Source organism: Cavia porcellus, unplaced genomic scaffold (genome assembly GCF_034190915.1).
Source record: "Cavia porcellus strain 051 isolate PalLab524CR breed Dunkin Hartley unplaced genomic scaffold, mCavPor4.1 scaffold_7, whole genome shotgun sequence".
NCBI lineage: Eukaryota > Metazoa > Chordata > Mammalia > Rodentia > Caviidae > Cavia > Cavia porcellus.
Genome location: NW_026947490.1, coordinates 58,992,151 through 59,013,860, shown reverse-complemented (window position 1 = coordinate 59,013,860; position 21,710 = coordinate 58,992,151). Strand labels below are relative to the sequence as shown.

Below are 21,710 nucleotides of genomic sequence, written 5' to 3'. Positions count from 1 at the left end.
TCAGAAGCTGAGGCAGATCCCAGTCCTGTGAATTCTGTCCTGCAAGACTAACATAGAGCCATATTTAAAACCAGATGCCCACTTGGAAAGGAAATTAAGGGGCAGCCTGAAACATGTTATATGAGAATATTATTTATTTGATTATGTACAACTGAAGCCACAAACCATGTCAGTCTCAAAACAGTACTGAATAATCACACACAACGCTATGAAGGAAACTCCGAGTAATTAAGTAGAGATTTTGTATCTTAAGGCAAGATGATAACTACTTTGCAAAAGGGCACATAGTACCTGAGACTTAATAAGATACTAATTAAAAACATCCTTGAGTATTTATAGATTTTTACAGAGTCATTAGCGCTTCAGAGACCTCAAAAGAAGTCAGTAAGTTCCACAAGAGATATTTCTTTATTTTCTGTAACCAAGGACACATCTTTAACAACAAAATCTTGATCAAAATAACCCAACAAGTACAGAGGGCAAGAATGCTCCTCACCAGGCCAAAATAATCAGACATTTATTGTTCCTGGCATCAAAAATGGTGAACCCCCAAAATGTAATACATGGTATTTTTAAATGGATACATTTTTCCCATCTTTTAGTTATATACTTAAGACTGAGAGTTGCTCTGAGTTTCAATGAGGCACTAAAACATTTCATGGTATTAACATAATATTGAAGTTTAGTGAGTAGTATTTATTTAGCTATAAAAGAGTGATGACGACAGTAAAAATGTTTTCCTCTCACTGGAATTCATTTTTTCATTTCTAATACTTGAAAATGTATTCTTGTTTTCCTGAAATACTACAACCATTTTCTTGGAACTTGGCTTCCGCATCTTTCTCTGTGAGGGGACCAAACTGACTAATACACTATGTTCTTCCCTGAAGTAGGAAAAAGCACTCAGCATTTACTCCACTAACTCTAAACACTGGGGACACCTACTTGTATTTATGTGCTCTGGTAGGGTTTTAGGTGCTAACCACCCTGGGAATAGGTCTGTATTAACTCTACACCAAGGTTCGATTCAGGGTCACAGGCTTGATTGGAGGGCTCTTCAGAAATCCAGATATTTCCATCCTGTGGAGTGTAAGTTTTCTTATTTATGTATAGCATGACTCTGAACCAGACTACAAATGGACAATTAGTAAAATGAGGTGACTGTCAAAAGCAAGAATTCTCAAGAAGACTCATTACTTGTAACTCTGTAGGAAGAATAATGAAATGCACTTCTCATGTAAAAACCAGTGCAGAAGAAAAATTTAAGGACCCTGTAAGACATTCTTTGCATCTGTAATACTTTTAAGTTATTGAAATTTGATCAAAAGTTTAAATATAGCTAAAAACCTAAAAATTCATTAAATGATTCATTTTCACTTATTGTCAGAGAATATCTTTGAAATTGTTTCAAGTTTGAAACCGGTAACATATAAGCTTATAGTATTTTCCTGTCTATAGAAATGTGTGGTTTTTCTCTGAATCAAGAAATCCACAATCATTCTTTATCACACAGCACGCTTCTAAGCTGAAGGTTAGACCAGCCAGGATCACTGGTGATGGTGAGCAAAGACCTGGCAAAGTACAGGGAGAGTAAACGGGTGTGTTCCTGTCGTTCAGAAACACCTGCAAATGTTCTCAAGTGTGCAGGCCCTCATTTTCAGACGCTCTTCCTGAATTTAGAATTTGTATGACCTGGTTAAGCAAATACCCAGTGGAAGGGTAGCGTATATTTCATGACGAAAGGCAGGGGAAAATAATACGCACCTTGTCTCTCTCTGACTAATGTAAAATCTAATCATTCCATTCCATAGCCCACACTGGGTTTAAACAGCCAGCGCCTGTCTGCCAGGTAAAAAGACTTAATGTCCCTCTTGAGAAGAAATTAACTGCTAAAACAGACTGAGGTGAAACGGAGTTCTGTCTTCTGTCCTCAATGCAGCCATTTTTCTCTTTTAATCTTGTTCTTCCGTTGGAACAAAATGAAGACTTGGATCTTTGCCTTGAGCAGATTTTACTTCCAAGGCTCAAGTTCTGGACTTTGCTTAATTGCAGAGGTGAGCTACCCCTGGAGCAACTCTGAATCCCGTCCACTTTCAGAGCTGGAAGGCGGAAAGGGCTGTTCCACTCCCTCAGTTACATATCACCCTGAGTCTGCTTTACTTATTCAGACAGACCTTGCTGGATTAGTGAATACCAAAATTAACATTGCTCAGACAGATCCATGGCAGCAAACGGTAACCAACTCGGCTGTGTGACTCAGGCTTCCCCAGCAATACGGCAATGGCCTTTTATCCTGGGAGCTTGGGTAGCACAGTGTGGGAAGAAAAGTGGTCCTGTTACAAGCACTGCAAGCTGACCAGAACAGTCTTCTCTTGCCAAAGTGACTTGTCGCTCACAGAATGCAGAATGTGTGTTTACTACACAGGAAACTAAAAGGAAACTCAATGTACTTGTCAGTGTTCTCCAGAGAAACAGAATCAGTGGAATGAGCACATGTACAGAGACATCTAACACTGTCTAAGGAATTGACTGATGCAATTACAGAGGCAATAAAGTCCCTAGATATGCAGGTTGAGCTGGAAAATTGTAGATCCAGGAGAGCTGATGCTGTAGTTCTGATCCAAGTCAGAAGGCCTGAGACCCAGAAGAATCTGAAGACCAAGAAGCTGATATTTCACCATTAAGTCCATGGGAAGCAGAAAATTCTTTCACCCAGGGAAACACCAGCCTTGTGTTCTACTCAGCTTTCTAGCTAACTGAATGAAACCTATGCACACTTGGAGTGCAATCCACTTGTCCACCAATTTAAATGTTTCCTCCAGAAACGTATTCATAGAAATATTTAGAATGTTTTGCTGCATGTGTGGGTACCCTGTGAGTGGGTCACACTCACACTTTTTAGTGGTAAAATTCACAGACAATCTAACTTAAAAGGAGCTATAAATGCAATGCAAAACTTTACAACTTCTGGAAGAATAAAACAAACTCTTTGATCTTGATATGGCAGTGAGTTAATATAGCACCAATAACATGATCTATGTTAGAAAAAAAATCCATGAATTGTATTAAAATGAGAAGTCTTTGCTCTGTGAAAGACGCTATTAAGAAAAGCAGAGGCTGGGCATGCAGCTCAGTGATAGAGTGCTTGAGTATATGCACAAAACCCTGGGTTCAAGAAAAGAAATAAAACAGAAAAAAGAAGCTTCATATGGAAGACAACATTGGTAAGATATGACTCTATAAAGAGGTTGTATCAAACTATAGAAAAAAATTTTAAATGAAGCAATAACAAAACATACAACCCAATTTAAATCTAAATAAACACCTCACCGAAGAACATACATAGGAGACGACTCAGGCTAAGGAAAAATGCCAACACTATTAGTCATCAGGGAAATTGTAAAGTAAAAGAATAATGATAAATCACCACAAACTTTACAATAGTCTGTGGACTCTTGAGACTAAAGGCAAAAAGGATTTCACATGAGCAACATCGTCTAGTAGATTTTCCCCCCAGGGGTCTATGTGCAATGTTCCAGTGATGCTGTACCTTTATGTGACACCTGATTCGTTCATTTTAACAAGTGACCCAGCTAATGTAAATGTTAGTAAGACAGAAGCTGGGCATGGTGTATGTTGGTGTTTTGTGCTGTGCTCCTAAGCTTGTGTTCTGTATTATTCTGCTTTTAAAAAACATTTCAAAAAAAATAAAGCTACACCTAGTTATATATATTTATGCTGTAGTTCAAGAATTCCATTACAGTTAATACTATCATTTAAAAATTTGCTTTGAAATTTATTATGTATCATATTTTAAATAGGTTTATACTATTTGTTTAAGGATTAAATCACATTTATTAATCCATGTTTGCTCCTAATGTTTTTTGAGGTAATTTTTTTAAAAACTTGAAATCTGAGATAAAAATCTGAAAGTGACACAGGTCCATTTGAGATCAGAAATGTACAATGCAGATTTTTGTCATATGATTCTGCTAACAAAGTAGTTTCCATACAGTTATGGTTTGGATCAAAGTGTCATGTGTAAAGCTTTTAGAAGGTGATTAGATCATGGAGGTCTTAATCTCTCTCTCTCTCTCTCCCCCTCTCTCTGTTCTTGTTCTTTACTTCTTGACTGCCATGAATTTAACAGCTTACTTCTACCATAATATTTCTGTGTTGGAACCAGATTTCATTGACTGAAACTTCCGAAGCCCTAAAGCATGCGCTAATGATTGTCCATATCATACTTTACACATTCAAATACCAAAATAATATAAAAGAGATTATACTAAAATATCAAAAGGCTGAGCAAATCTTTGAATTTAATCTCATTATTATTTGATAAGAGGATATCTAACATAGGTTCAAAATAAAATAGGTGAGAGGACTGTAGTCAATCTTTTTTATCTTTGCTTAATAAGACATTCCGGCTCTCTCTCATCTACTTAATAATCCCCCTCTCAAGGCTCCTTAAGCCTGAGTTGAATTCTTCACACTGCTGCTTAATTTCATTTAGTCATATTTTTAAGTAAAGAGGGAAAATAGTTTCTGCCCATTTCCTGTATACTAATCAGGCCTTTACCTGAGGTAATGGTATATGCCTTTAACCTTTTCAATTCAAGGCCAGTGGTTTTCGTCTTGTGGGTGGTAATGTGACTATTTTTATAATTGCTACAATCATGTGTTCAGTCAAGCACCAAAGAATGAAACACTGAAATTCAAGATAATATATTATAAAACATCTATATGATTTTGGAAGAAAAATAGTCTGTGCAAAGAATCAGGTTACCTAATTTTATCATTGAGAATGAATTATGACTGAAAATATTTTCAGTTACATTTCAACCTTTTTTTGCACATGTGAATACAAAAGGGAACTTAAAGCCTGATAAAATATAACTTTTTAAAGGCATATACCCTGTGCTAATATGAAAATATCATCCATTATCTGATACACTAGATAGAGCAAGATGGGTTGGTTAACAGTTTTTCCCGTCTCCTAAGGAGTGAAAGAAACACTTGATATTTCGCCATCTCTGGCAGCTCTCATTTCAGGCAGCAAGGTTCCTTGAATTGTGAAAGAGTTTTCCTGCTGTTCACAGTGTCTGCAGCCACACGGCTTTTTGGAGCAAAATTTACGGCTTTTGTCAAATGGACCTAAAGAGACATCGCTACCTTGTCCTCTGCTCACTGCAGGAGATCGTCCATATAAGGCTCAGGCGTTTGTGCCGACCTGAATGAGATTCATTGCCTTCATAAATGCAATGAGTTACTTATTTGATCCACAAAACAAAATGTATATAATACACCTAACACGGGCCAAGCATCTACTAAGTCTCTAAATTAAAAACTAGCTCTTTTTTTTTTTTTGAAAAAGAAAAGAAAAGAAAGAAATTTGCACATTTACAAGTTTATGGATTCATAACTATAGTAGAAAGATTTTTCTTTACATTTTATTAATGAGAATGTTTTCTGGTAATTACCCTGTTTGATCATGGGAATTTATTTCAACTGATCTCTGGCCAACATGGCTCATATCATTTGAAGTTGAGTAAATATAAAATTTAAAATCCCAGTCTCAGCTTTAAATGGTACCATGCCTTTAATTTTTATACAAAACCAAATTGTAACCTGACAGTTAAGGTCATGCATTTTTTGACATTTGATAATCTCTTCCCCTTCTCCATTCTTAGCCCTAAACCTCAGCTCCTGAAACTCCAACAAAGAGGTTCTGCTCTTCTGTTCGTACCCTTATTTCTTCCCTTTCCTCTTCTCACAAGGTGGAAGAAAATCTCCCCTTCTGCTATGCACAAAATCCAACAACTTCACCCTTTAAAACTTCCTGCTTGTCTGTGATCTAATGAGTACTGATATCCAGGAAAACCAGCACAGCCAGTGCTACAATTCTAAGTATGATTTTTCAATAGTAGAGAAATAAGTACTGTATAAATAAAATGTGCCCACAAGGTGGATCCCAGATATTCATATTGAGGGTATTTACCAAGCCTCTTTTGGATTCAGTGAAATGCTACTGAGGGACATAACACATCTTTGTACATTGTGGGTTCTCAGAAAATCTATCATAAAACAGAGCATTGCATCATTTGTAAAGATACAGTTTTAAGGCTATGATAAAAGAGAAGATATTTAATGGTAATAGGATTGGGAAAGAAGTTACTAAGAAAATGCAATACTTTAGACTTTATTTATAAATATTTATTTATAAACAACATGAAATTGAACTAATGGTTTCAGATCTGCAAAATGTTTCTAACTAATTTATTCCAATAATTGAGATAAATCTGATAACTGTTGCAAGAGAGATCTGGGCAACTGAACTCTTCATTAAAACCAAAAAAGTAATTTCCCCTTTGGGACCTTTGCTTTTCAAGAATAGCTGTTTTTGTTTTTCTTGACCTAATCTCCCCCAACTTCTGTCTGATGGTGGAACATGCTCAAGCCAAGAAACACAAGCCCACCGCTGCTGCTAATCAGTATGCTTTGAAGTAAGAACAACATTATTAAAAGTATATTTATAGCTTTTCCATCATAGTGGATCAGAGCTATTGGTGCTTCCAAGACGTTCAGAGGACACTTGCCAGGATCCACAGGTACCAGGAAACTAGGGCAGAGGAAAAATGTAAACATGGGAAGTCAAGTTGAAGGAGACACCCACTAGATGGATTTCAGTATCAAAGAAAGAAGGAGGTCATATCTTCAACCCTCACCGCTTAGAACTCAAATTTGGTTAATACATTATCTTGGTTAAGTATGTAACCCACTCAGAGAAAAAGTGGAGCACAAAAGTGGGGCTGGGAACTGAGTGTCCCCCTGTCCTAGTGAGATAGATTAAGGCATGGCAAAGCTGATGGGGAAATAGACATGACTTGCTAATTACAAACTCTTGTAAAACATGCACAGAACTGTTCCCAAAGCCCTCAGTGTGCACTTCTCTGAAGAACTCAAGCAGATTTCCAATAGCATGACCTAGACCTGATGTCAGCCTAAGGTATGAAGCCTCAGCACCACCTCTCAAGACTCATGTAGAAATTCTCATGGGTTTCCTCAAGATTTGGGTGGTGTAAAAGGACATGGATGTCAAGAGCTTGCTGTTGTGGTTTTCTTCATGATAGCCTACCCTGCTTCCTCCAGGGTGTACTTTTATCTTGCTTTTTCTTCTTTTACTTGGCTGAAGTTTGCTCTACAGAGCCTGCTTTCTCCTCACTCTTCACTTTAACATGGCCATGGCTTTTTGCTCATTTTGATCAATTCTTTGTTCAAGATGAAAAGAACTTGGAATCTAACTCCAAAAGTGGAGACAAGCAACCCCAAGACCTGGTAATATTTATTCAGTGAGCTGCTTTTGGAGTTACCAGATAATGCTAGCTTTCTTCCCACTGGGAGACAGAAGGCAGCAAGATATTTACAGTAGACCACTCCTCAGATTAGCACACTACAGAAAGAGAAGGCCAAAAAATCAATCAGAGAGAGACAGAGAGAGAGAGAGAAAGAGAGAGAGAGAGAGAGAGAGAGAGAGAGAGAGAGATTACTAGGACAGATGAGTGTTAGGGACAGAAAGAGACAAGGACATGCATGGTTCTGAGTAAGGACTAGACCCAGACAGAGGCATGGAGCAGCTGTGTTCAGTGTGATTTGAGGGTAAAGAAGAGATAACTGGGACAGTGGTTAAGCAAAAGGAAAAATAAAGGAATCAGCATTGGAAAGACAATGTCATTACAGGATTCAGTAAATACCTAACAACCATCAATGGTTTTAATTCCTCAATAAAAGAAACAGCTTTGGAGTTTAGATCGAAAAACAAAAACCCAACCATATATTGCCTGCAAAACATAAGTAACTCACAGAAAAACACGTAAACTGAAAATGATGAGATAGAAAATGAGACTCCATGTAACTGTAGTCGAATATCATATGAGAGAGAGAGAGAATGAATATGTGAAATGGAGAATAAGAATTAGTGCTTTAATTGAAATAGTATTTTTCATGGCCATGTCAGGTTAACCTCCACCAAAAATTATTTAGGGAAGATTCAAATACGGCTTCCTCTAATTTTCAGTTGGACTCTTCTCTCTTCTTCTTTTTTCCCACCCCTGCATATAAGCTTTCAAGCTTCTCCCTCTATTTCAGTAAGTAATAGGACCAAAATTCTGTTGCTTTGCTTTATTTCATTTGATGTTACTGCTTTTTTATCCTTCCTCTCTTTCTAAACTATTTTTCCCCTTTCTTTCCTTTTCTTCTACATACCAGCCTATAGGTCACCAATATTATGTAATTGTCAAATAGAGATTAATGAAAAATATATTAAATTATTAAAGCAAGTTTTAAATTACACGATTAATTCATGGTTGGTTCTATAGATGGTGCTATAACCCATAACTACTCTTTCTTGAAAAGTCGCAACTGTGATTGATCTTGTTACACTGAGTAGGATGAGACAGTGTATAAACATCAAAACATAATCAAGGCCACAGTCACATCATAGGGAAAAACATATACTAACTAAAGTAGCAATAGCTTTTCTACTCTAACTGATCTCCAATTCTCAGCATAAAAACAACAGAAACACTAGAAAATAAGGACAAAGAATACCTCTAGGGACTTTTACCTTTCTAAAAGCTGATCATACTGACACTGAAGCAGAGAAGTTATAGCTAAGTACTCACAGGCCAAATGGTTAAAATTTTTGAAGCTATCAAGGGAGTAAAAATAGGCAAAATTTAAGGTATTCAGAAAACACAAAGAATATGTAAATAAATACATAAATAATTTAATAGATTGTTAGACATTTGTTAACATTTTGTTGTTAAACATTTGTTAACATTTTTAATGTTCTTAAAAAGACACAAAATTTGATTGAATTAAATAAAACAGTATAATACATGAATGACAATTCTAGCAAAGAATTAGATTATGAATAAAACTTCAGGGTTTGAAAACTTCAATTGGAAGTATAGTTAGCAGGAATGACCAATGGGAAGAGTGAATGTCAGAACTTAAAGACAAATTTGATAAAGTAGATCACATATTCAATGAAATCCTAAAAACAATGAAATGCCATGAAAGTATCATCCAATGCCTGTGAGACGATTAAACAAAAATCTACAACCTAAGAAGTATAAGAGTAAGGGAAAGGTTGAAAGATAACACCAAAGATACAAAAATTAGTCACTGAAATCAAACTAGAAAACTTTCTAAATCTGGACAAAAATACAACACTGATATAAATGAGACATATAAATAGATACAATCTGAAAAAAAGCCTTTCCATGACACATCATCATCAAAATTCCAGAAATTCATCATAAAAAATACTAAAATCACCAAGTAACCTACACAACCAAGCCTATTAGGATAAAATCAGATTTCTCGGAACAAATATCAAAGGCCAAGAGACCTTGGTGAGTTTTTCAAATGCTAGAAGAAAACTATTGTCAACCGATACTATTATATCCTGCAAAATTATCCTTCAAAATAGGTGAAACAGAAAAGATATTTCATGAAAAAAGCAACCTAAAGAAATTCATGACCACTAACCCAGAATTGCAGAAAGTACATAAAGGAATCTTAGACAGGGACTGAGAGACCATCACCAATAAGAGACAAAATGAAAGAACTCATTTAACTGTGACAGTGCTTAAGCAAGAGGAAAACTAAAGATATCAGCTTTGCAAAATAATGCTATGACAAGATTCAATAAATGCCTTAATAACCATCAGTGGTCTTAATTCCTCAATAAAAGACACATATTTGAAGTCTGGATTAAAAAAACAACAAAAACCCAATCATATGTTGCCTGCAAGAGACTTAGGTAACTCAGATGATGAGAAACACATAAACTGAAAATGAAAAAATGGAAAATGGTGGACTATGCAACTGTAGTCCAAAAGCAAGCTATGTTATTTTCAGACATAAGCCAAACTGATCAGAAGATATAAAATAAATCACTAGATACTGGTAGAAGTAACAGTAAAACAGGAAGAGAACCACACAACAATATAAACATATGTGTATCAAAGTCTATGTACCGTATCTTGTAAAACAAAAACTACTGCATGTGAAAAAGAGGCAACAATAAAATCATGTAGGGCACTTGAATACCCCATTCTCACAAACAGATGTAATTAACAGATATCTACAGTGTTTTATACAATAACAAAATACACACTTTTTTCTCAGCAGCACATGTAAATAGACCATCTAGCATGTTTAAATACAGAGGAATTGAGAAATTGCCCACATACTATTGGATCATCAGAATGAAACTAAAAATCAGTAATAAAAGAAACCATAGAAGTTACACAACACTTGGAGATTAAACAACACACCAGATACTTGAAAGAATAAACAAGATTGATAGTCCCTAACCAAACTTCTCAAGAGAAGTACAGAAAAGATCTATGTCAATTCATTTAGAAATAAAAAGGTAATACCACAATATCACCAAAGTACAAAAGATTATAAGAACTATCTCAAAAAACTGATATTCCAATCATATGGAGAACCTAGAAGAAATTGATAAATTACTAGACACATAAGAATTAAACAAGAAGTTATAAACATCTAGAAATTAATAATATAGGCAATGAAATAGAGTCACTAATGGAAATCCACTAACAAAGAAAAGCCCAGGATCTGACCTGATGGATTCACCACAGAATTTTACAAGAACTTGTGGAAAAACTTACTCCAATACTTTTCAAACTCTGATGTGATACTAAAAGGGAAAAAACATTGCTAAACTCATTCCTTGAAGATAGGATTGGTCATATAAGGACTCAGCAAAAAAAGAAAATTATAGTCCAATTCCCTTAATGAACATAGATACAAATATTCTCAACAAACAGAATGTGCCAAATTATTAGAAAGACCATATAGATCATAACAAATTTGACTTCAACCCAGGGATGCAAGGATGGTTCCACATGTATAAATCAAAAAAATATGATATGTCATATAAACAAAAGCAAAGGTAACAATCATTGACCATCTCAATGATGCAAAAAAAAGTCTTTGATAAAACCCAACATCCACTCAATATTAAAAACCCTGAAAAAAATATATATATACAATGACCAAATCTAGTAATAAAAAGCCTTTGATTATTGACCCAGTGTCAACATCATAGTAACTGTGGAAAAACTTAAAACTTTAAAATCAGGAACAAGATAAGGGTGTCCACTTTCATCATTTCCATTCAATATAGTTCTCAGAAGTTTAGTGAGAGCAGTCAAGTAAGAGAAAGAAATAAAAAGGATATGAATGGAAAAGGAAGAAGTCAAACTATCTTTATTACATATGACATGGTCCTTCATGGAAAAACCATCAGAAGGACCTTGGATCTAATAAACTCAGCAGAGTGCAGGGTACAAAATCTGTACATGATGGCTATACCAAAAATAAACCTACTGAGAAAAAAAATAAGAAAAGTAATCAAATTGATAATCCTTCAAAAACCATTAAATACATTGATGTTACCTAGTCAAAAAAGTACAAGGCCTATGTAACAAAAACTGTATTACTTTTGAAAAAAAAGGAGAATGAAGAGAACATTAGAAAATGGATAAACACATCCCCTGATCCTGTATAGACAGAACAAATATTGTCAAAATAGTCATAGTATCAACAATAATATATAGGTTTAATGCAATTTTAATCAGAATACCAAAAATATCCTTCACAAAAATATGCATAAACACTCTGAAAATCTATATGGAACCATAAGAGACCCAAAATGGCCAAAGCAATCCTGAACAACAAGTGCAAGGTAGTAGACATCACAATCCTGGATTTCAACTTACTACAAAGCTATAGTAATGAAAACAGCATGGTACTGGCACAGAACCAGACATGTTCACTAAGAGAATATAATTCAAGATGCCAAAACAACTCTGTGTATCTTTGGACATCTGATTTCTGACAAAGCATTCAAAAACATTTGCTGGAGGACAAATAACCTCTTTAACAAATGTAGTAAGAAAACTGAGTATATAAAGGCAGAAGAATCAATTTAGGCTATTATCTCTCACCCTCTACTACAATAAAATAAAAATAAATTGAAGACCTAGATATAAAAACAGAAATACTGAATATGCTAGAGGATAAAACACTGGAAGATACAGGTCTAGGAATGGACTTGCTGAACAGAACCTCAAGTGTGGAAGAAATAATCACAAGAATAAATAAATAGGATTATAGAAAATAAAAAAGCTTATGCACTGAAAAAAAAACAATCAAGAGAGTGAAAAAATAGTTCAAAAACGGTTGGGGAGAATCTTGCCAGCCACACTTCAGACAGATATTTAATATCTAGTACATATAAAGAACTGAAAAATGTAGACCCTCAAAAATAAAAATTCCAATCAGATAATGGCAATTGAAATTAATAGATGGTTCTCAAAAGAAGAAGTACAAATGGCCATGACTTACATTAAAAAATATTTGGCCATTAGTGAAATGCAAGCCAGAAAACAACACTGAATTTATCTTACTCCACAGAAAAATGGCTATCATCACAAACAAGAAGAAATACTGCTGAGGTTGTTGAGAGAAAAGGAATTTTCTAAACCTTAATGATATTGTAATATACTCACTATGGAAATCAGTATGCAGATTTCTCAAAAAATTAAAATAGTAACTGCATCTGACACACTATGCCTCTCCTGGGTACCTTGAGAAAGAGTTAAGGTCATCGTACTATGGAGACACATACACATCCACATTTATTGGATAATAGCTAAATCTTGCAGCTGACCTGAATGTTCATCAATAGATGAATGGATAATGAAAATGTGGTATTTATGCACAGTGAGAACTACTCAGCCATACTGAAGAAACACTGGAGTCCCTTAGAGATAAATGAATAGATCTTGAGACCATATTGGTAGATGAAACAAATCAGACACAGAAGGCTAAATATTATATGATTATTCTTTTATGAGAAACCCAAAATGTAAATAATTTTCAAGAACAAAACAAAAGAGACATGATAAGAAAGAAGGAAGTAGACTTTGTAAAAATAGGAAGGGAATATGTGGAAGAAGGGAGAAAGGAGGTCAGGAAGGGGAAGAGAATGCAAAAATAATAAAGGTTGTGTGTGTGTGTGTGTGTGTGTGTGTGTGTGTGTGTGTGTAGTTCATCTTTGGATCTTCAGGATATTTGAATTTTCTCGATGGAGGGGTTGTTTCACCCACTATGGATGATACCGTTTATTTACAAGATTTTGAATAAGGCAGTCCATGAGAAGAACCTGGCAGAAGAATTAAAGAACTGTAGCACCAGAATCCCAAACTTGTGGCTCAGGATTGGCTTGTTGCTTTAATCTCACACCTTGAGAAGGTCTGTTGGTGGCAAAGGACCCAAGGTAGTCACATCCTCTCCATCAGAAGCCATGTTCAAGTTGTTGAACAAGTACATACTAGAAATCCGGCTTTCAGAACATAGGCAACATCAGTTCAAATCCACACTTTCAAAAACCCAAAACAGCCCATGGGGAGCGCTACCCTGTATCAAACTTACATTCTCTCACAAAGAGACTCACTTGTTTTACCCTGTTCACGGGGCAGTAAAACCACCTCTCTGCCGGCTTCTCAGTTGGCGCTCTGGGAGGGTCATCTGATTCATGAAAGAAAACCTTTCCACTTTATAAATAGAAAGGGCACTTCAAGTAGATTTTGCCTAAAGAAAAATATTAATGAGGTAAATAAATCCAATTTTAGGGAAAGTGTCAGCTGAAATATGTTCATCACTGTCAGTGTGAGTCAGTTAGGCAGTGTTCCTAAGTTAAGAACAGCTCCAGGCTGTTGCTAAATTAGGATTACAAAAGATGCCTCCCTACTCAGTCTGTATTCTCAGGGAAGAGGCTGGTTGAATTTCTCCCACTTCATTTAAAAGAAAACCTGAACATTACCAAGAGGAAAGCCACCCTGCGTGTGCCGCATCTCAGCTGCCGTCACCGCCCCTTCATCTTCTCACTGTCGCTGCCTGCGGGACAAAAAAAGCTCTTCCCCATCCACCTGGTGTGCGTGACAGAGTCATTACAGAGTTCTGGAGTCCAGGTGCCTGTGTTTCAGCCTCAGACCCTCCATACACCTCTGTGAAAATTAGCAAAGCACTTAGCTTCTCAGATCCTCAGTAACATTTTCAGTAAAATGGATGCAGTAATGAAGAGCAGCCAAGCTTTTTTTAAAGGTCCAAAGAAATAATAAAATGTAAAGTCCCTAGCTGTGTACTATGACACACATCAATAAATATTAACTGTTATTAATAGAAATGCTCAAAGCATTTTGTCTGAACCTGATTTCAATCGCTGTGTACCTAACTTACCATCTCAACAAATTATAAAGCTCTTTGCACAAGGCCCCCTTGCTTTGAATAATGTGTATACTCTGCGCAGCAAGTGAGATTCTTTCATTCCTCTCAGTGAAAAGTCTTCATATAAGATGTCTCACAAATCTCTCAAAACATTTTGCTTTTGTTTAGTGAGGACAATATTCTTTTAGATCATGTATCACACTACATCAAAATGTACCAATGTTTGACTTCAAAAAAGATTATAGTTAAAGTTAAGGCCAACACATCACACTTTTGTCTTTGGATTACAAACACTGGGAATGTGGGTTCTGCTTTGTCTAGAATGACAGCAATGGAATAGCATGGTACTTGAAATTGAAAATCCACAAGAGCCTGGCCACCAACACTGGACAGAGCATCTCTGTCATGGAGGTGACTGTCCTTGAGTCCTGCATTAGTACATCAGTAGATCACAAGTGCTAAAGCAGCCTGTAACCCACAGCAAAAACTCAGCAAATTCCTGCAACTGTCCACAGACCCTGCCATCGTGTTGATGAAATGCATGCTCTATAATAAATGTATTACTCTTTATATTGAAAATTGATAGAGCTGGAGATGTAGCTGGTAGAGTACTTGCCTAGTATGCACAAGGCCCTGAGTTTAATCCCCAGAACCACTAAGAGAGAGAGAGAGAGAGAGAGAGAGAGAGAGAGAGAAAGAGAGAGAGAGAGAGAATTAAAATTGATGATATTTTAAACATTTTGGAACACAATATTTCCTTAAACAATATATTCAGGTACATTTTCAAATTTATACTTTTAAAAGTCTTTAAGAGCACATTTTCTTGCCCATGGAAACAAACCTAGGACACCAGAGAAATTGGTGGCTCTCTTCTCTTAACACAGAACAGGCACATCCCTGTGGAAACAGGGAGGTTTGGGTTCGGAAGCATCTCTACTGCCAGCACTATGTGACTCTTCTCCCCAGAGATGTGAAATTGGTGTAAGTGAAATCCACACAACTCAGGAAATAGAACAGTCTTTCCCTGTACTATAAATATTTTTACCTTTGGGGGATATGATTTTGTTTTTTAATTTATAATGAATTTAGCAGCATAACACATGCTAGGCTGCCCTTGGAGAATAAGATTTGGTGACAGTTGCCAATTAGATTAGTTTTATTAAAAATATCATAATCTTAGTTCATGCTGTAGTTACATGAGTAACTGTGACAGTCCCCATCAATGTTTTCTAAGTTTCAGCTGGGTCTTTGAACTTATAAATATCATTTCATACTTAGTTTAAAATTCACGAGGATAAGGGGACATAACAGCAGGGTCAGCTGGGTTGTTTTCTCCCTCCCCAGCCCTTTGTCATATACATTTCTTTCCTTGGCATTTTCCCACATCTGCTTTAATGCTCAGCTGACAGATAACTCATAGGTATACTGTCTTTATAGAGCAACTTTTAGTGCATGAAACAACTATAGGAACATTATTTAGCTCTTTTAAATAAAATGAGAAAAAAAAACAGGTGGACAAACACACACACACACACACACACTCCCCCCCACACACACACAGCCTTACACATAGTCACTGATTTAAAGATCAGTGTCAGCCAAAAGCTAGAACTGAAATCAAGGGTCCATAGTCTACTAAAATTGAGTCAGGAGTCAAGGTTGAGCCAAAGTGGCCAACACCTGCTGACAGTGGCTTCCAATGTGGAATATCAGATTATTTTCTAGCTCTAGCAAAAGCACATTTAAAGATCCAATGTGTTTGAAAGACCTTTTCCAGATGGTTTGAGCTTTCCAGGTAAAGCTTTCATTACTTTGGACTTTAATACTCTCTGCTTTATCCAGTAGTGGTAGTTTTCTAGGCATGAAGGCTAATTTAGAAATCATCCAGTATTAAGTGCTTTAAGACAACAAGCATTATTAACTGTGTTTGGGTTTCTGCAAGTCAGGACTTCCAGAGTACCTGGGCTGGACAATAAGGGTCCAGGAACCCTGGTGAGGATGCAGCCAGGTGATGATCACATTGGGACACCGCGTTTCTTCTGTTGTCCATGTGATCTTTTGGTGTCTTCAGGAGTCTCCTTCCAGGTATATGACTCACGATCTCTCTCTGGTACTGCCCTCAGAGTGGCGGTACAAATTGAGCATCACTATGACCTGGGCAGAAGTTTTGCTTTTCTTTCTAACTCAGCCAAGAGTCCCCAGGCACCACCTCCACCATCTTCCACATACTATTATCAAGTCAATAGGTTCCGTCCACATTAGGTCAGAAGAATCCGAAAACTGTATTAAACTAAGTGCACAAAGAACTTCCAGATGTATTTTAAAAACAAGCACCATAGTTCTGTCCAGTAATTATTTCCAAAACACTAGATGGAGCAACATAAAAGTAGGCGTAGGTTTTTTCCAGAATTATTTTTAGTTTAAAATATGTAATTCTCATGTGTAGGCTTTGTAAAATCAAGAAAGCTGTTAATAAACAATAAAGGAAACAGATACATACCTAGCTAAATAAAATGTTCATAACAGGTATCAGAGGGCTGACAAAAAAAGGGTCATCAGGGTCCAAGGACCTCTGAAAATATTCTTCTGAATATTATCTCTTGAAAAGTCCAAAGGCAATTAATATTCCCAATTTTAAATATGAGTAGAAATGATAAAGGGTGAAAATAAACAGCTTCCTAACCCCTCTTAGAAAATCATTGCCCCCAAACATTGAGACTCTTTTTCTGGACAATTTGATTTTGTAAATAATTCTCACTTGAAGCTGATGGAAACTAAAGTAATTATTAATTCAAACTCAGTAAATAGTAATTAATTTTTGACTTCTTCTCTATGTCTTCTAAAATAGTTCTGCAATCCACAGATATGTTGCCCCCTGAATTAACACTGAAATGTTTGTTTGGTATTCGACAGGTGTTAACACCAAGTAAAAATCAGAGCCTTTAATTAGCAAAACTCATTTTGCTGAGGTCTAGTTAGGCTTTTATCAACTTTTAAACATCCTTCTTTTTAAATAATAATGAAAATTTAGTCCAGCACTTGAATATCTTCGAAAAGGTGAACATATGTATAAAATCACTAAAACCAAAAAAGAAAAAGCATAAACTAATGCTCCCTTTGAAAGAGTCTCTGAGAGAAACAGAAGTGAATTACCTGCAGGGAAGTCAAAACTTAGAATTCTAAATAGAGCAGCAAAACAGACATGAAGGATTGAAAATATCAACTTAGCATTGAAACATGTTTCCAAAAAGCATAAATATATGGTGAGGATGTTTTCAGAGGTCAAAGATTCACATGTTATGGGACCAACATATAGAATAATGTCATGTTATTTCTACCTTTCTATAAAATCTGATCAATGAGTCAAGGGAACAATCCTCAGTTCTAAATGTGCTTGATATTTGCCATGCTAAAAAGGACTCAACCAAAATAGCTTAAGAACTAAAAAAGAGACATTTTAGAGGACAGGCGCTCTCGTCTACCCACTTTCAGTTAGAAAATGAGTGTCGTGCCCTCACTGGCCTCTCTGCGTGTCTGGAGGACTCTGGATTTCTGCGCCCAGACTGCTGGAGTTCCCTCAGGCTTCCAGGTGCAATGAAGGCGAGAGGTGGGTTTGAGGCTTCCACATTAGCCTCCCCATTCCAGGCTTCATTTGGAGACCTGCTGAGCTCCCGATAGGTGGGCTGGCCCACACAACCAGCCTAGCCCAGCCTGTTTAGCAGCCGCGCCTGGCCATAGGTCTGCAGAGGAGGAGCTGGGCAGATCTGGGGTGCCCTCACTGGCCTCTCTGCGTGTCTGGAGGACTCTGGATTTCTGCGCCCAGACTGCTGGAGTTCCCTCAGGCTTCCAGGTGCAGTGAAGGAGAGAGGTGGGTTTAAGGCTTCCACATCAGCCTCCCCATTCCCGGCTTCATTTGGAGACCTGCTGAGCTCCCGATAGGTGGGCTGGCCCACACTCCCAGCCTAGCCCAGCCTGTTTAGCTGCCGCGCCTGGCCACAGGTCTGCAGAGGAGGAGCTGGGCAGATCTGGGGTGCCCTCACTGGCCTCTCTGCGTGTCTGGAGGACTCTGGATTTCTGCGCCCAGACTGCTGGAGTTCCCTCAGGCTTCCAGGTGCAGTGAAGGAGAGAGGTGGGTTTAAGGCTTCCACATCAGCCTCCCCATTCCAGGCTTCATTTGGAGACCTGCTGAGCTCCCAATAGGTGGGCTGGCCCACACTACCAGCCTAGCCCAGCCTGTTTAGCTGCCGCGCCTGGCCACAGGTCTGCAGAGGAGGAGCTGGGCAGATCTGGGGTGCCCTCACTGGCCTCTCTGCGTGTCTGGAGGACTCTGGATATCTCTGCAACCAGGGAGGGTCCACAGGTTCCTGAAGCACTGCGGCCTGTGGTGAGTACCCTAACCCGGCTGCGATTGAAGAACTGTGGAGCTTCCAAGGGACAGGTGGGCGCACAGTGTCCCGGAGGCCCAGCTTGTCTGGAACTGCGGAGTTCTGAGCAGGCAGAGGAGGGCCACTGGTTCTGTAGGCCTAATGGCTTGGAGTAGCGTGGCGCCAGAGTCCCAGTAGGTCCAAACATAGAAGGGGATTTTCAACAGATCCTGAGGAAGCTTTCAAGTAACACTTGAAACACAGAAATATAGGAAAATGACAAAACGAAAGACCAAATTACAACCTCAAACCTCCAGCCCATCTCAAGAAACCCTAGGAGCGATGTATATAGAAGAAAATATATCCCATCCACCTCATATATCGGACACAATAGCCACTGAAATTGACAAGCAACTCCAGGAAGCTTTAAAGAAATTCAAACTCGAAATAATCTCCCAGATAAAAGAAGAAATGATAAAAGAAATGAAAGAGATTCTAAATATATCTAAAGAAAACACAGATAAAAAATTGGAGGAACTAAACAAAAAGATAGAATCCCTAGACGAGCAATATAAGAAACAAACAGAATACATAATGCAGATGCACAGAGATATACAGGAAATAAAAAACTCCACTGAAAGTTGTAAAAACCGCCTTAATGAAAGTGAAGATAGAATTTCAGACCTTGAAGACAGGATTGCAGCTAGTGAACAGGAAAGGAAAGATCTTTTGAAAATAACAAGGAACCAGGAAACAACAATTCAACAACTGCAAGACGATGCAAAGAAGAATAACATAAGAATGATAGGGATTAATGAAAGAGAGGGAGACAACATGAAGGATGTCAGGAGGATATTTAGAGAAGTAATAGCTGAAAATTTCCCAAGCATGAGATCAGAAACTGACATCAGGATCAGTGAAGCATATAGAACTCCAAACAGTCATAACCAAAATAAAACTACACCCAGACATATAATAGTCACCATCCCAGAAATCCAACACAAGAATAGATTATTAAAAGCTGTCAGAGAGAAAAGACAAATCACTTATAAAGGAAAACCTATCAGAATCACAGCAGACTTCTCAGCACAAACGATAAAGTCAAGAAGAGCATGGAGTGAAGTATTCCAGATCCTAAAGCAAAATGATTTCCAACCAAGACTGATATATCCTGCAAAACTATCATTCAAAATAGATGGTGCAATACGATACTTCCATGACAAAGAACAGCTGAAGAACTTCATGAACACCAAACCAACCCTGCAAAAAATATTGAAAGACAGTTTAGATACACAAAGGAAAAAACCACTAAGCAAAGCAAATAATTAAACAGAACCGAAAGATAAAGATGCAACAGCAGAGAGATAACATTCCTACAATTAACCAGCATTTAACAGTAATAATCATTAATGTAAATGGTCTCAATGCACCAATCAAAAGAAACAGACTAGCAGAATGGATCAAGAAACAAAATCCAACCATATGCTGTTTACAGGAAACCCATCTAACCCAGAAAGATACTCACAGACTGAAAGTCAAAGGATGGAAAACAATTCTTCATGCAGCAGGAATCCAAAAAAAGGCAGGAGTAGCCATTCTGTTTGCAGACAACGTGAACTTTAAACCAACAATGACCATAAAGGACAAAGAAGGTCACTACATACTCGTAAGGGGAAAACTCCAAGAGGAAGAGATAACTATCTTAAATATATATGCACCAAACTCCAGAGCACCCAGTTATATAAAACAATTATTAACAGAAATGAAAACTCAAATTATCAGTAACACAATTGTAACAGGAGACCTTAATACACCACTGACACCAAGGGACAGATCAACCAGACAGAAAATGAGCAAAGAAATAACAGAACTGAATCACACCTGTGAAAAAATGGGTTTGATAGACATATACAGAATGTTCCACCCAACAACATCAGAATACACATTCTTCTCAGCAGTACATGGATCATTTTCTAAAATAGACCATATATTAGCTCACAGAACATATTTAAGCAAATGCAAAAGAGTTGAAATCATCCCTTGCATATTATCGGATCATAGCGCTCTGAAATTAGAAATTAATGACAAAGGATACTGCAAAAATTCCGCAAACACATGGAAACTAAATAACACACTCTTGAGTAATCAGTGGGTCACAGAAGAAATTAAAGAAGAAATTAAACAATACCTAAAAGAAAATGAAAATGCAGATACAACTTACCGGAATCTGTGAGATGCAATGAAAGCCGTTCTGAGAGGAAAATTTATTGCACTGAGTTCCCACATCAGGAAAACAGAACGAATACAAGTAAATAACTTGATGCTACACCTCAAACAGCTAGAAAAAGAAGAGCAAGTCAAGCCCAAAGCCAAAAGAAGAGAGGAAATTATAAGAATCAGAGCAGAAATCAATGCAATAGAGACTAAGAAAACCATCCAAAGAATCAACGAATCAAAGAGTTGGTTCTTTGAAAGAATAAATAAAATCGATAAGCCCCTAGCCAACCTTATTAAAAAAAGGAAAGAAAAAGCTCAAATTCATGCAATAAGAAATGAAAAAGGAGAAATCACTACAGACCCAATAGAAATACAGAGGATCATCAACACCTATTTCGAAAACCTCTACTCTCAAAAGTTTGATAACACAGAAGAAATAGACAGATTCTTAGAAGCATATGAAGTACCAAAGCTAGATCAAGAGGATATAAAACTGTTGAATAACCCAATCTCTGCTAATGAAATTGAGAATGTAATTGGGTCCTTGCCCACCAAGAAGAGCCCAGGCCCAGATGGATTCACTGTAGAATTCTACAAGAAATATAAAGAAGACCTAATGCCGACACTCCTCAAACTATTCAATGAAATTGAAAGGGAAGCAATCCTTCCTAAGTCATTCCTGGAAGCAAATATTACTCTAGTACCAAAACCTGAGAAAGACCCAACTATAAAAGAGAACTATAGACCGATCTCCCTAATGAACACAGATGCAAAAATCCTCAATAAAATATTGGCAAA

General features: G+C 37.1%; 1 long non-coding RNA gene across 1 annotated transcript in view; it reads right to left on the bottom strand.

Moving 5' to 3' along the window:
- Window positions 1-21,710, bottom strand: part of LOC134476730 (uncharacterized) — a 139,901-nt gene that overhangs the window by 77,259 nt on the left and 40,932 nt on the right. The window lies entirely within an intron of this gene.